This window comes from Heloderma suspectum, chromosome 3 (genome assembly GCF_057233095.1).
Source record: "Heloderma suspectum isolate Gila_16-S chromosome 3, 16-S_ref, whole genome shotgun sequence".
Taxonomy (NCBI): Eukaryota; Metazoa; Chordata; class Lepidosauria; order Squamata; family Helodermatidae; genus Heloderma; species Heloderma suspectum.
Window position 1 is genome coordinate 163,582,499 of NC_139460.1, and position 14,887 is coordinate 163,597,385.

The window sequence follows — 14,887 nt, forward strand, 5'->3', positions numbered from 1 at the left end:
TCGTCCCTCCCCCCAGAATCGTCCCTGGGCCAGCTCAGCTCTGTGGCAGCTCCATGGAGCCAACGGCCAGGGCCACCCGCAGCTGGAGTTCCAGCCGCGGACGGACTGCTGCGGACGCAAATGGCAGCCGCCATTTGCATCCAGTGAAGCTGCTGTGATAGGCTACGTAAGTATTTACGTAGCCTGTCACGGCAAGCCAAAACACACCCCCCCCAAAAAAAACAGCGTACGCAAATGGCAGCGGCCGCCATTTGCATTCCCTATTTTAAGCCATTTTAGCCTACGTAAATATTTACGTAGGCTATTACGGTGAAAAAAAGGGGAACACAAATAGCATAGTGGGCGCTATTTGCATTCCTTTTCTTTTTTCACCGTAATAGCTTACGTAAATATTTGCGTAGGCTAAAACAGCGGGGGGAAAAGGAACGCAAATGGCGCCCACTACGCTATTTGTGTTCCCCTTTTTTTCGCCATAATAGCCTACATAAATATTTACGTAGACTAAAATGGCTAAAAATAGGGAATGCAAATGGCGGCTGTCGTAGCTGCCGCCATTTGCGTATGCTGTTGTTGTTGTTGGGGTTTTTTTGGCTTGCCGTGATAGGCTACGTAAATACTTACATAGCCTATCACGGCTATGATGAAGAAGCAAATGGTGGCTGCAGGGCGGCCGCCATTCGCAAGTCAGTGCGGACGGCAGCAGGTAAGTGCTCCGTTTCGCGCGCCTTTCATGGGTTGGGGGGCAGGGGCTTCATTCCACCACGGATTTTGGGGGGCCGAATGCACTGGCATTTGGCCTCACCGAGCTCCGTGGCGAAATTCTCTGACATCCCTACTTCGAAGCGTCCAAAATTGGAGGCTTCCATTTAATGAAGGCACAACCCATAGGACTGCACTCTTATTAGGGGTGCACGAAAGCCACTTACCTGGCCTCGCAGCTTGTTCGCGGTGGGGGGGAGGCGCTTCACTGCTCCCCCCGAAGTTCAGGCCGGGGGGGGAGGCTTCCCGCCTCGCCCAGCCGAAATTCAGGCCGGGGAGGAGGCGCCTCGCCTCGCCCGGCCGCGAAATAAAAAGTAAAAACAAAACAAAACACGCCCCCGTGATAGGCTACATGACGATTAACGTAGCCTATCACGGCTAGATCTGCAAAGTCAGCTGTGATAGGCTACGTTAATCGTCACATAGCCCATCACGGGTGACTTTAAAAAAAAAAAAGTGTGTACGCAAATGGCGGCCCCCATAGGGAGCCGCCATTCGCGTTCCTTATTTGGTCGCTGTAGTCTACGTAAATCTTTACGTAGACTACGGCGAAAATAAGGGCAACGCAAATAGCGTTGCCCTTATTTTCACCATAGTCTTCGTAATCTTTACGTAGACTACAGCAACCAAATAAGGAATGTGAATGGCGGCTCCCTATGGGGGCTGCCATTAGCTGTACGCGCTTTTTTTTTTAAAGTCACCCGTGATAGGCTACGTGATGATTTACGTAGCCTATCACGGCTGACTTTGCAAATCTAGCCGTGATAGGCTACGTTAATCGTCACGTAGCCTGTCACAGGGGCGTTTGGTTTTTTTTTCTTTTCTTGGAATGGTGGCGGCGGCAGCTGGTCGAAAGACCGGCTGCCGCCTCTGCCCCTGTCGAAGACCTGACGAACCACCACTGGGACCCGCCGCCGGGAGGGACATTTGGGAAAGGTAAGTCCTGTCCCGGGGGGGGTGCAGGGGGCGGGGGGGTGCGGAGAATTTCTCCCCGAAACTACTTCGGGGGGCCAAACACGTTGGCACTCGGCCCCCCGAAGTTTCGGGGAGAAATTCTCCCCCATCCCTAACTCTTATATGTCTTCCCTTTAGGCTAAATTACTACAGCGATGAGGCTTGACAGGCATTCCAAGGGCATGTTGCATTATGTATTAACTCCCTCAAAAATTGTCAGATGTTTTCATCTGAGAAGGAACTCCCAAATTTGCTTTAAATTTGCACTCGTCAAAAGTTAAGTTATTACTGTAGGAAAACCTACTTTTGATGATACTGGTTCCTTTTGACACTTGAAAGAAAGACTTGGAATTTTGCTAATGGTATCTTTGCATAGGGTTTTTTTTTTTGCTTTTTTTTTGTATCTTTGCCTAGTTTTGATATTTGGTTGGGATGTTCTTTGCATCTGTGGAAGTCTTTAGGGTATTAATATTTGAGTGAACAATGTAATATGAGTTGGGAGCTCACAGATCTTATCTGTCACCATTTAATTGTCTGAAAAGAACACTATGTAGGCCCACAGACACTTTACTCTCCAAGTCCAAACCTGCTGCATAACTATGAAATATTGAAAAAAAAATGATACACAGTTTATCCTGTGGATGCAGAATTGAGGGGTTTCTTGATATCATGACATCTGAAATCATTTGATATGTTTGGTATATTGTTAGCTCAGACTATGGGAATATATTTAGTCTGTATCTATGGCTTTCAGGCTTTGCTCCTCCAAAGGTTATCAGTAGAGATGGATGATAATTTAGTTTAGTTTTGATAATAATTTTGATAAAATTGACAATGCAGTCCATATTTGGGACAAAAAGAATTTGAGATTAAAAACATTTGAATGTAGGAAAAAACAAAACTGACAGGATTGATCTATCTGGGCAGAGGACTTTGAGTGCTTAACTCTTAAAAGTATGGCTTTGAATCCCTGTGTACTTGTGGCAACCCTAATTCAGCACCACATATTTTTCCTGACATGTGCTTCATCTTTAAAAGGTAAAGGCAGGTAGGTACATCTTGGGAATATGCTGAGAATAGCTATGCCTATTTAATTTGGTTGGTGCAGATGGGTGAACATTTTATTTTTGATAAGAATTTACTAGCTTTCACAAAGTTCGTCATACTCAAGACAGAAAGATTATAAGATTTAGTCAAACTAAATGTGAGAGAAAGCGAAACTAACAAATTCACTCTGTCCTGCACTAATTTGAGTCCTGGCTCTTTGCTAAGCAAATATAGGGATGTATACAATAGAGTAGTCAAATGGTCAAGCACAGTTTTACCAGACACATAGGGATTTTTTCCGAGTGAGGTCTGAGGCACAGCCAAGGTGAAAAGCCAGGAGATCAATTAAATAAAAACACAGTCCAAAAGCGGACTCAGGTAGAAGTACCGAGGTCAGTAGCATAGAGGTCCAAGTACATGGCAAGATCAGAGAAGCTCAAGATCAGACATTGTTTCCAACAGCTCTCAAATTACAAGTGAGAGCTGATATAGCTAGAGCTACTACAGCTCCACCCAGTGCTCAGTTGCATGACGTTAGAGACTTGTCAGATGTCCTCCTCATGAGGAGCGCCCAACTCATTACTAGTCCTCTTCAGTAAGTGAGCACTCCATTGCCTGGCCACCATCCTATCATGGATCATAAAGTGCCAGTGTTATTGGGGTCTAGGTGGTGGCCAGCATCCTCTTCTCCCTCAGAAGCTGACCTCTCTGCCTTCACAGGAGGCAGATTTGAAGGCATCACCCCTGAAGGTCCTGCACCATCATGGCTAGTGCCAGGGCCTTCTGAGGGGCCAACTGGCTCTAAAGGTTCTGGTTTCTCCTCCTTTGAAGATGGGACCATGACACACCTATCCCTACCTTATCAGATGTTTGTTGATTATAAGATCAGTAATAGTGAACAAGCGTCACTCAAAGATGTCTTGCTTACTGCTATCAACCTTCAGGAGCATATTGGGTATGTTACAGGGTTCACAGGAAAACAGGTACCCCATTTTAACTCAGTGATGCTCTAGAACATGTTCCAGGATCCCACATTCTAGGGAAATAGATGTGGGAAAGTAAGAAATTGGAAAGCCACTGGTCTAGAGTAAGGAAATAGCAGCTATCCATCAAACAAATCTGGACCTTGTTGTCACTTATGTTATTCCTTTCTGGCCGGAATGGCAATAAAGTGGAAGCAGAGGACAATATTTGTGCATCTATTCACTGGGAGCTATTAAAGAGATGGATTATTTCTTTACAAGGAAATTGCTCTGCAAATCCTCTGTGGAATATTACTACAACTAAAAAAATGAGAATGGTAACAATTTCAGCATTTCATATGTTCAAATCCATTTTCATTTAAATACACAATTTTGCTGTCTGCTTTTCAAGTTACGTTGTTTCCATAAGCAATCCCATAACGAGAACTTTAAAACACAAGCTGGGTACATACAGTCACCATTTGGGGGTAATTTAGATTTGTCAGTAAATTTGATTTTAATACCTGATATCTATATCTTTTAATGAAACAATTATTATATTTTGCTAATGAACAAAACATATCAACAATATGATAGGAAGGTCCATTGTTACTCTTTTTTATTTAATAAAGTATTTAGGTTTTTCTTTTTTTAAGTACTTGTATAAACCATCCTTTGGAGATACTGAGAAGCTTCTAGAAAGAAAATTTTGTCACATTGTAAGGCCTCCCTCATTGAGATATATTTATAGGGCTTAGATTCTTACTAAAATACCGTGTGTGTGTGTGTGTGTGTGTGTGTGTACTGTATGTATGTATATTTAGAGAGTGAGTGGGGCAGGGGAGAGAGACAAAGAGAAAGATGTGGGGAGGGAGTGAGAATGTCAGTTGCTCTTGGGGTTATTTTTGTGGCCAAAGGATTCACCAGTTATTTGCATTAGTAATATATCAGGCGCAGTCTGTTGTAGGCAGGCCAAAGGTCCAGCCGCAACAGGTCAAAGTGCTAGTGGTACACTGTTACTAATGATGTAGGCAAATTTGTGTTCAACAGTTAGTGTCAGGGTCAACATGCAGAAAAACAGCATGCAGGCTGCAGGGAATACAGCCAGTGGAAGGTGAGATAAGGCAAGTAGGGATGTACGAAAGTCACTTACTTTTTCGACAGGGTGATTCACAGTGGGGGGGAGGCGCTCCGCACCTCCCCCCGAAATCCTAATCCGGCTGGCTCCGCTCCGCAGAGATTTCACGGAACTGCCGGCCGGGCTGCCCACAGCTGGACATCCGGCCGCTGGGCAGCCTGCAGGCAAAAAACCCCAAAACAGCGTATGCAAATGTCGGCGGGTACGGCGGCCACCATTTGCATTCCCCTTTTTTTCACTGTAATAGCTTACGTAAATATTTACGCAGGCTAAAACAGCTAAAAAAAAAAGGGAACGCAAATGGTGCCATTTGCGTACGCTGTTGTTGTTGTTTTTTTAGCTTGCTGTGATAGGCTATGTAAATATTACATAGCCTATCACGGCCTCTGCAGGGATGCAAATGTAAGGATGTCAGAGAATTCCATGACGGATCTCGGTGAGGTCGAATGCCAGCGCATTCGGCCCCCTGAAATCCATTGTGGAACAAAGCCCCCACCCCCCCAACCCATGAAAGGCGCACGAAATGGAGCACTTACCTGCTCCCGTCCACGCTGCTTTGAGAATGACGGCCGTCCTGTGGCCACCATTTGCTTCCTCCTCTTCATAGCCGTGATAGACTATGTAAATACTTACATGGCCTATCACGGCTAATGCAGGGACGCCATTTGCGTCCCTGCGGAGGCCGTGATAGGCTATGTAAGTATTTACGTAACTTATCACGGCAGGGGGAAAAAACTCCAGCATACGCAAATGGCGGTAGCCGCTGCCATTTGCGTACGCTAGGTTTTCCCCCCCTGCCATGATAGGCTACGTAAGTATTTACATAGCCTATCATGGCAGGGAGGAAAAAAACCCAGTGTACGCAAATGGCGGTAGCCGCTGCCATTTGGGTACACTGCGTTTTTCCCCACCTGCTGTGATAGGCTATGTAAATATTTATGTAGCCTATCACAGCTAAATACAGGGACGCAAATGGCGGAGGCTATGACAGCCACCATTTGCATCCTTGAAGGGCTGCCCAGCTGACCGGATCACCTCCTCCCCCCATCGAGGATTCCGGGGGGAGGGATGGAACACCTCCTCCCCACAGCAGAAACAGAATGGAACGGAAGGTAAGTGTTCTGTCCATCCCTACGCAAATGGCGTCCCTGCATTACCGTGATAGGCTATGTAATTATTTACATTGCCTATCACAGCTATGATGAGGAAGCGAATGGTAGCCGCAGCGCGGCCGCCATTCGCAAGTCAGCGCCGACGGCAGCAGGTAAGTGCTCCGTTTCGTGCGCCTTACGTGGGGGGGCGGGGGCTTCATTCCGCCATGGATTTTGGGGGGTCGAATGCACTGGCATTCAGCCTCACTGAGATCTGTGGCAGAATTCTCTGACATCCCTAAAGGCAGGTGATAGAAAGTTCAGGAAGAGAGTAGGGATGGACGAAAGTCCCTTACCTTATCCCGCAGCTTGCTTCGTGGTGGGGGGAGGCGCCCCAACCCTCCCCACCAAAATTCTGGTGGGGGGAGGTGCCCCGTCCCTCCGGCCGAAATTCTGGCCAGGCGGGAGGTGCCCCATCCCTCTTGCCGCGAATCCCGTCTCCTGCCGGGACGCAAATGGCGGCGGCCATAGCCGCCGCCGTTTGCGTCCCTGCAGTCAGCTGTGATAGGCTACGTAAATCCTTATGTAGCCTATCACAGCTGACTTTGGGAAAGAAAAAAAGTGCGTACGCAAATGGCAGCGCCCATGGGCGCCGCCATTTGCGTTCCTTATTTGGGCACATGTAGTCTACGTAAACATTTATGTAGACTACGGCGAAAATAAGGGCAACACTATTTGCGTTCCCTTATTTTCGCCGTAGTCTACGTAAATGTTTACGTAGACTACACGTTCCCAAATAAGGAATGCAAATGGCGGCGCCCATGGGTGCCCCCATTTGCGTACGTGCTTCCCCCCCCCAAAGTCAGCCGTGATAGGCTACGTAAGGATATATGTAGCCTATCATGGTGTTTTTTGAAAATCTAGCCGTTATAGGCTACGTAAATCTTTATGTAGCCTATCACGTTTGGTTTTTTTCACCTTGGAAATGGCGGTGCCAGCAGCCGGTCAGAAGACCGGCCGCCGCCGCTGAACTGCCGCCGGGAGCCGCCAGTGCCAGGGACATTCGACAAAGGTAAGTCCGATTCCAGGGGGGTGGCGGGGGGGTGGTGGACCATTTCTCCACCAATTTCGGGGGGCCGAATGCATTGGCTTTCGGCCTCCTGGAGATCTGTGGAGGAATTCTCCGACATCCCTAGAAGAGAGCTAAATGAACAAGTAGCAGGAAGGAGCTGGGGAAGAGGTCAAGAGCCAGGACTGTAGGCAGGAAAGTGATGGGCTTTAATATCAAGGCCTAGGCATGGCAAGGCATGAAGCACTTAGCACAGTGATATAGTTTATGAAAGGTATGTTGATTTGTCATTCTGAGAGCCAGTGTGGTGTAGTGGCTAGAGTGTTGGACTGAGATCAGGGAGATCCAGGTTCTAGTCCCTACTGGTCCCTGGAAGTTCACTAGGTGACTTTGGGCCAGTCGCAGACTCTCAGGCCAACCTACATGACAGGGTTGTTGTTGTGAGGATAAAATGGAGAGGAGGAAGATACTGTAAGCCACCTTGGGTTCCTTAAGGAAGAAAAAGTTGGGATATAAATCTAATAAATAAATAAATAAATACTGATGAGTCTAATTTTGTCTTGTTTTAGCTTAGTTTAAGTTTTTATTATTGTTAATTTGTTTATTGGATGAATGAATGCATATCCCACCTTTCTGCCAAAAAAAAGGCACTCAAGGCAGCTAACAATAAAATCCAGATTAAAAACAAAATCTTAATTAAAACATAACATTAAAACAAATACATTAAAATACAATTAAAAATAACAAAAAAAGAAATAAACAGCACCAACCCATTAAAAACAAACAAACCAGCCTTTCAGCAATAGATCAACTTATATGACAAAAGTCTGTCTGAATAAAAAGGTATTTGCCTGCTGGAGGAAGGACAATGGATAGGGAGCCAACCTTGTCTCCAACGGCAGGCCTCTTGGTTTAAAATGGTATGTGCTATATGGGCACTGTAAGCCAATTTGCAAGGCTCCTTTGTGGAGCTGAAAGGAAAAAGTATATATTTATATAAGAATCAATGAATGAATGACTGACTGACTGACTGACTGACTGAATGAATGAATGAAGGCATTGGTGGGGGAAGGGACTTGAGACCCAACTGATTTCCTGACATGAGCCCTATTCAGAAATTCAGCTGAACACATGAGGACACAAGCTATGTAGAGGTTATGGGGACATGTGCACCAGCCTTGTCTCTAGCACCTGTGCATGCAACACCCCCAGCCCTTGCTCTCCCAACCTTTGTTTAGCATGAAGGTCTGACTGAGGGGAAATTCTAAGTGCATTTTGCTGAACATGCTTAGGATCCACCTTCAGACCTTCGCACTAAATGCACAAGGGTTGGAAGCGGATGGGGGATGCCTGTGAACATGCATGGGGAGGTTTGGCTCAGGGCCAGCGTGCATGGCCCATTCCTCTTACACTGTTTGTGCCCTCACAACTTCAGCTGAATTGGATTATGGTAGTTACCAATTCTCACTATATTGGGATGCTTCAAAAATATTCACCATGTGAAACAGAGAAAGTGATTGCTGTTGTTTATTTGGTCAGTCGCTTCCAACTCTTCGTGACTTCATGGACCAGCCCACACCAGAGCTTCCTGTCGGCCATTGCCACCCCCAGCTCCCCCAAGGTCAAATCTGTCACCTCCAGAATATCATCCATCCATCTTGCCCTTGGTCGGCCCCTCTTCCTTTTGCCTTCCACTTTCCCTAGCATCAGCATCCTCTCCAGGGTATCCTGTCTTCTCATTATGTGGACAAAGTACTTCAGTTTTTTGCCTTTAATATCATTCCCTCAAGTGAGCAGTCTGGCTTGATTTCCTGGAGTATGGCCTGGTTTGGTCTTCTTGCAGTCCAAGGCACTCTCAGAATTTTCCTCCAGCACCACAGTTCAAAGAGAAAGTGATACCATTTGATAAAGACTTGTCAAAGCTAATAGTGAAAAGTAAGACTAAGAATGGCACATGACACTTAACTATGAGCAGATAGGTAGAGGATTCCATTGTAAGTGTCAGGACCACTGGTATGAGCAGTAGGCCAAGGGGTCTGGCAAAACACAACAAAATGGTGGCTGATAATTTTGTGAATCCACCTGTATCTGTTTCAGTTTGTACAATATCTGAGGAACTGTTTCAGGAGCATGGAGATGTATAAGAGTATGGAGATGCATGGAATCCTCCTGAAATATTTCACTAGTCTCATTGGAACTCATTGTAGTTACCTTCCTCTGACTTTATCCGAATTAGTAACCTATACATTCATCTCAAAATATTTGCTTTAGGTCATGGGGAGTAGAACCCAAAATGGATGGAGGGGATGAATCCCCCCCAGACCCTCTGTGCCCCAGATGACATCAGTTGGCAAGGCCCCACTGACCGTTGTGATGGCCCCACCCACTTCACCTGTATCTGTGTTAGGAGAGAAATTGAGTCCCATGCCTCTCTGAGCATGGATAAAGGGACTTGGCCAGTGCATGGAGGAGTAGCTGCCCCTCCCAGTCTGACCAAGAAGTTGGCTTTGCACAGTGTGCCATCCCCATGGAGGTAGCACCCACCATGAGAAAGGAGTTGCCTGGCACTGGGAAGAGTGGCTGCCTCTCCCAGTGCCATTCCCCCATGCTGAGAGAAGCCAACCCATGTCTCTTGAGGAACATGGGCCTGATGTGGAATCTCAGCAGGCTGGAGGTTTCACATTCCTGCTTTAGGTATGAATTCTCCTAGTCTTACCATAACTCTTTGGGCATCTCATGACGTTTCTAAGATACTTTGCTTCCTAAGGATCTTCCAAATTCACTTAAACTTATGGTTTAGGCAAAATACACAACATAGAGCTGAGTGGAATGCTCCTAACAATTTTTGCCAGTTTTATCAAAACCCTTTGTGCTTTCCTTAAATTCCCTCAGCAGTTTTGCTTATGAAGAAACCCCAAGATTATTTCAGATTTTGTTTTCGACAAATTTTGAAGACAATTCTATATCACCTGCATCTAGTGCTATATTCACAAGATACCTAAAGATTCTAGGTTACCCAGAGGTTAAGTTATTCACATGATTTCTTCCTGAAAAATCAAGTGGAGGTGAGCATTAACTGATATCCCTGGCCTTACCAGTGAAGTGGGCCTTTATTTCACCGATATGCAATGTGGTTTCTGTATTATTTATTTATTTATTACATTTACAGTATATCTCACCTTCTTTACTCCTTAGGGAACCCAAGACGGTGTACATAATCCTCCTCCTCCTCTTCATTTTATCCTCACAACAACAACCCTGTGAGGTAGGTTGGGCTGAGAGTCAGTGACTGGCCCAAAGTCACCCAGTGAGCTTCCATGGCCGAGTGGGGACTAGAACCCAGATCTCCCAGCTCCCAGTCCAACACTCTAGCCACAACACCTCAACAAATGTCAACAAAGAGTGGACAATTTAAAATTACTTGAAATGAGCTTAATTTTCACCATCTCTCAATTATCCCCAAAGCCTACATAGCAGAACAGAAGAAATATAAACATATTTAGGGGACAATCCAGATCCATTGAAAACAACTGGACTTTCACCATTGACTCCAATGGAGTGTAGATGGTATCTATAGAGTCTGTTAATACTGGAAATGTGGCACATCCTTATGGTCTAAGTTCCTTCAGACTCTTGTTGTCTCCTTCTGATGAAAGGGAAATGCAAAGAGAGGCACGCACAAAGTTTAGATGAGGATGGGCAATTTGTGGCCCTCCAGATGTTTTGGTCTGTGACTCCCAACATCCCTCCCTATGCTGGCTAGGGCTGATGAGAGCATCTGGTGGGCTACCCAGTTGCCCACCCTTGGTTTAGATGGAACAGACAATATTTTGTTAATTGATTCAAATGATTTCAAAAACAAGTATTAATTGTTTCTTACAGACTCATGCACCTTTCAGTATTACAGAATAACACCAGCCAGCTTTCAAGCTTCATATTCCAAAATTCCATACCCCAAGGAAGAGCTTGCTGCCTGGAATCAAACAGTTAACAGAGAATAATTGTTAGCAAATAACAAATAAGCATGTTCTTCTTAAGCAGCAAATCTGAACAATGCTTTATTTATGTGGTGACGTGGGGATGTAGTGAAAGCTCAATGCTGAAAGACTAGCTTTAGAACAGTCTTTCTCAACTTGGTGCTGATGTATTGGACTACAACTACCTTGTTGGCTGGGGATGCTGGGAGTTGTAGTCAAACACATCTGGAGGGCACCATATCTGGAGCAGCACCAGACAGGCCACTTAACAAGATCAGCCTCGGATGTTCTTCTCTCTGTCCCATCAGCCAGGACAGCTAGACTGGTGGCTACGAGGGAGAGGGCCTTTTCTGTGGTGGCCCCCACTCTGTGGAACTCCCTCCCTAGGGAACTCTGTCATGCCCCCTCTTTAATGAGCTTCTGTCGTGCATTAAAAACATGGTTGTTCAGGCAGGCATTTGGGGTGGGTTAGGGTATTTTAGAAAATGTTTTTATTGTAGAATTTTATTGTTTTAAACTGTTTTATTGTATGTTGTACATCGCCCAGAGTGGCTGGGTGACCAGCCAGATGGGTGATGAATACATTTAATAATAATAATAATAATAATAATAATAATAATAAAAGAAGAATAGTCCTGTTTCACATTGAATTTCCCCAAATACTTCTTTGATCAGTGCATGACCGGGAAAAGACTTTTGGTTTCTTCACAACAGCTTCTGAAAGTACATGCTGGAATAATTTCACTTTAGCAAACAGTATCCTCAGCTAAGGTAAACTTTGATTACACAGATAATAGATCTTGTGTGCTTGACAGGAACTCCAAATACATCATTGTTTAAGCCTTCTCTGATAGACTTACGCAAGCTTTCAGGTCAGAGTCAGGACAGCAAAGTCAGGAGGTTACATAGGCCTTTAATATCAAATATAATATGAATCTATGGCAAACAGAATACGTCAACAGCCACATTCCTTCAGTTATTATTGCCAGATGCTATAAGAGCAAATTCCTTACTTATTTGCACCACATTAATCAACAGCTGGTCCATTACTTTCACAGCACATACACTCCTACCTTTAGTAAATCATGGTCTAACGTTATGAGAATTAGCCTAGGTAAGTCTCAGGCTCATACTGTTCCCTTCTTCTCACTGCAGCATAACCACAAGGAAGAATTCGGAAGGTTTTGTTTCTGCCCTTGAGTAGCCACAGCTTTACATGTCAGCTAAAACTGGCAAACTGTGATGAATCTTAACTATGCCCACTTCAAACCACAGTTAAAGAAGCTCTGTGGTTTCAACCATAGTTAAGATTAAACACAGTTTAGGTTTTGGAAGTAATGTCAAACTGTGGTTAATTTAAAATGGAAGCAGACTTTTCCAGTCTCCTCCTCACAGCTGCGCTGGAGGAGGAGTGGAGAGAGAACTCATCCTTCTAACATTAAATGGTAGTGCAAACTTACTTGTATTTATTAGTTTCTACTTCCAGTGATTGGATAAATGATCTGGCTGCAACATTACCGCTACGTTTCCCATTGCACTCTTCAAACCTGAGCTTGTTTTTTTTTAACCTAATTGAATTGGCCATGATTAAAAAGGTAATTGCCATACTGATGGTTCACTTTAGTTCTTCTGCATAGGATAAGAAATGTGATCAAATTAATCCTTTACAAGCATATTACATTTCGTATAATAATTGTGCAATATATTTTTATAATGTTTATGGAAAGCACTACACGATCAGTACATTAATGCTTGATTGGGTATTTGCATCTATTTGACATTTACCAGAATTTCCAATGTCACTAATAAAAATTCTGAATACAGAAATTTGTATTTTGACGTAAAAAATTAACCTCCAAATTTGATCATTTTGGCAGATTTCAAATATGAAACCTTATAAGCTTTTCAAATACCAGATACTATTGCATGATTCACTATGAAATACTAAAATACAATAGCAAAAGTCAAATCTTGAAATGGGCAGCACAACTTTGTGCCTGTTTACTTGGAGATAAGTCCCACAGTGTCCAGTGTATCTTACAGTTACTTCTAGATAAGTGTGTATATGATTGCAGACTAAGTATCATTGGTTGTCCCACAGAAATACCAGATATCTGATGAATTTTATGCAAATATTCAAGAATTCAGAGGATTTCTTGAGGATATTCAACATCAAAATTTGCATAATATAATTTTGAGGACAACTTTAGGTGCAAATCCATTTCAGCTCATTAGGATCACCACATACTTTTCTCTAAAGCCAAATGTTGACATGCATTTGGAATGTTCTCAGGTGAAACATCTGAGGAATTATGAAGGAAGCAAAAAGAGTTTTGACAAGACTAATGAAGTTTCTTGGGAGAGTTCTGCACTTTTCTAGTCCGTGTGATCTGACTAGCAATGATTTTGTGTAAGAAACCTATTATTACAAGGAAGTTGTGTTAAGAAAGAGTGCCCTTATTCCATCTGTATAGCAGACCCCAGGAAATGGGGCTTCCTGATTTTAATCCAAAGAACTTCTGAAAATGGGCATCTATTTTGTGATTCTATAAAGAGCTACATCTCCTCAGAGAATGCCTACAAATCCAGAAGTGTACTGCTTCAGAACAGGCCTTTCAATCATATTCACTGCCTCCAGCTTATATGTAAGTCTCATATGGTTGCAATTAAAATATGTCAGAGAGAGAGAGAGAGACTGAGAGAGAGAGACTCTTCACAGTGAGCTGGGCAACTTGTCCTCTTCAGAGGACTGTTTGAATTTTTTGTCATTTACGTCCTGCTGGGGTTGGAAGCCACAAAATTTCACAGCTAGTAAGCCTCACCAGTCTGGATATATTGGTTGACAGGGTGCCAGTTAAAACATCTTTCCAGAACCGTTGACAAGTATCTGAAGGGAGAGAGCCAACTGTTTCAAATAAACAAAGATGACTGAGGATTTTTTTCCCTGCAGAGGTGGCACATCAATCAGCCAGACTATGTGTGGCATTAAGTTGAATATTGCTGTGGGGGGACCTGCAGTGCTTCCAACTTTGGCAATAGGAACTGCCACTCACTCTGCCACTGATGAGTCAGACATGCAGCCAGTCTACGTGTTAAAGAAAAAAGGAAACAGGCGCTGTATATACCATTATTTTGTACTGTAAGATAAAGAAAACTGGATGTGTGACATCCCTTCCAAAAAGGGGCTATAAAATGAACAGATAAAGTGAAGTTAAAAGAATAAACTGAATTAATGAGAAATATTCATGCATTTTGCCTCTATTTTATTTTAAAATATATACCCAGAATGCAGGGGTATAAGTCATCTGTAGCTGATAATGCTCACAGTTCTTAACACATGTTTTCTGCAGTGTTATGATCTCTCTCTCTCTCTCTCTCTCTCTGTATGTGTTTGGCACTAGTTGAGAAAATGTTTGCTCATGCATTTACATTATCCTCTTTTTTCTTTCACTCTCAGTTGACCTCTTACCCTCAGTAGCATCATCATGTAGTGAAATCTGATTTGCTGGGTGGCAACATGATATCATACCATTCCTTAAGTGATCCCTAACTGGGTGGGATCACCCCTGTGATTAATTTGGCAAAGACAAAGAAGCAGCAGAGCCAGTGTGGTGTAGTGGTGAGAGTGTTGGATTGGGAGCTGGGAGATCTAGGTTCTAGTCCCCACTCAGATATGGAAGCCCACTGGGTGACTTTGGGCCAGTCACAGACTCTCAGCCCAACCTACCTCACAGGGTTGTTGTTGTGAGGATAAAATAGAGAGGAGGAGGATTATGTAAGCCACCTTGGGTTCCTTCAAAGCGGGGAAAAAAACAAGTAAAAAAGGGATCCTTGCAAGAGGAAAAAAGGTAGGATATAAATGCAATACATACATACATACATACATACAT

At 43.9% G+C, this 14,887-nt stretch overlaps 1 protein-coding gene across 1 annotated transcript in view; it reads left to right on the forward strand.

Annotated features, from left to right (window-relative positions):
* PCDH9 (protocadherin 9) overlaps positions 1-14,887 on the forward strand; it is a 1,250,417-nt gene that overhangs the window by 1,147,049 nt on the left and 88,481 nt on the right. The window lies entirely within an intron of this gene.